This window comes from Triticum aestivum, chromosome 5B, assembly GCF_018294505.1.
Source record: "Triticum aestivum cultivar Chinese Spring chromosome 5B, IWGSC CS RefSeq v2.1, whole genome shotgun sequence".
NCBI classification, from domain to species: domain Eukaryota; kingdom Viridiplantae; phylum Streptophyta; class Magnoliopsida; order Poales; family Poaceae; genus Triticum; species Triticum aestivum.
In genome coordinates this window covers 338,757,680-338,759,709 of record NC_057807.1, presented here as the reverse complement: position 1 = coordinate 338,759,709, position 2,030 = coordinate 338,757,680, and positions in this window count along the sequence as shown.

The window sequence follows — 2,030 nt, the reverse complement described above, 5'->3', positions numbered from 1 at the left end:
CCAGGCGTGCCGCGAGTTGCGCCCTCGACTCTGACCTAGGACACCGCGCCATTCTTCCACTGACGTGTGGGCTCTTTGGGTGCATGGCCTGCATGTCAGTGACCCAACGCATGCAGCGCACAGTAGAGGAACCTTTGGTGGGCCAGGGCGGTCAAAAGCGGGCATCTCATAAACCGATGATTGTTCATTGAGTGTGACGTCATATTTTTCATGTAGTTAAGCCTACTATGTTGATAGCCCGTTCGATACGTTGTGATTCATAAAGACCGATGCAAACATCAATGTTCTGCTTATCACAGATAAGATTGATTAATACCCGTAACAATCCATGTCCTTAACAAAGGGTGCATGCACGTATAGGTTGAGCGTGTGTCTTGCGTCGTGTGCTGTGTGCATGCAGGCGTGCGAGTCTTGCGTGCGTGCAAGGGTGCGTTTCAGTGTTGCATGCATGGGTGCGTACGTGCGTGTGTTCGTGAGTGCATGTGTACGTGTCAGTGTTGCACGCCAGCATGCGTGCGTGTGTACGTTATGTGTACGTGTCAGTGTTGCACGCCTACATGCGTGCGTGTCTTGCGTGCGTGCATGTGTACGTGCGGGGTGAGGCTACACGTCAGTCGACTGACTTTTTCATCTCTGGTCATTAGATTTTCCAGCCGTTGGATACGAAATCAAGGGCCTCCAGTTTATCATCAAACTCCACCCCCCCGAGCCGCCAGCCACCACCGGCCGAACCGCCCGCCCCGCCGCCCGCGGCCGGCCCGCCCTCCCCGAAACCACTCCCCACCGCCGGTCCCCCGCCGCACCGGCCATCCCTCTAGCCCCCCTCCCCCCCCGCGCCGAGCTTTTTCTCCGGGGATCCCCACCCCACCGCCCAATGAACGCCCCCCAACCGCCGGTGACTGCCAACCAGAGGTCTCACGACTTCGAATACCCACCGACCACTAGTTTATTACCATTTATGTCCTTCATATACACGCTGACGGGTGGGCCCTATGGTAATGTGCGCTGCTGAATGTGGACCGTTTGACTGGTCAATTGATCGTGTTATCAACAAATTACGGAGCTGTATGGTGAGCCAGTGACCGTATGATCACCCTAAAATGTACTCCTATTTTATTAACACAGTACAGACTCAAACTACCATTTCTTTCTTTCATATACGGGCTGACAGGTGGGCCCCACGGTTACGCGCCCCGATGGTGCAACACTAGTTGTGCCGTTTGACTGGTCAATTGATTGTGTCATCAACAAAATACGGAGTTGTACGGGTGAGCCAGTGACAGTATAATCATGACATGTATTTGTTTAACACGGTACAGACGCAAGGGCTCATATATACGCGCAAGCACTCACCGCTATAAGCGCACACACGCGAACCCTACCCCTATGAGCACCTTCGAGAGAGTGGGCCAGCATATATGATCTTGAGATTTTACGAAGTCACCATAGGTGCCTCGTAGTCGAGTGGAACGTCTCCTCCCACTGAACGTACATCGCCGGAAAATACTGAAATTAACACAAGATAAATGCGAGCACCGGGACTTTAACCTTGGTGGGCTCGAGAAACCACTGTCCTCTAACCATCCAACCACATGTTGGTTAGCACGACAAAATGTATGTGGTGACCGTGATGAGCTTATTCTGAAGTCCAGTGACCATATCGTGCTTTCGCTTCAAATACAATGACCGTAAGTGTCGTCAACAAAATACGGAGCACGCATCAAATGCAAAGTCCGTCAGTGTCATCAACAAAATATGGAGACGTATCGTGAGCTAGATACCGTTGTACTATTGTATATGCTTATTTTCTTAGTGGCCGATTGCGTGTGTGGTGTGGTGGGCACATCATTTCTAGTTGTGGTGGGTCAACATGAAGACTCATGGGTCGGTTCCATCCTGCGCCACATATAGGTTGGACCGAGACGTGTTATACGGAGACCCATGTGGAGGACTCGGCGTACAACACGAAGCTACCAGAGTCGCGGAGGACTCTATCCCCACTGGTGATAAGCCGACTATATATGATTTGT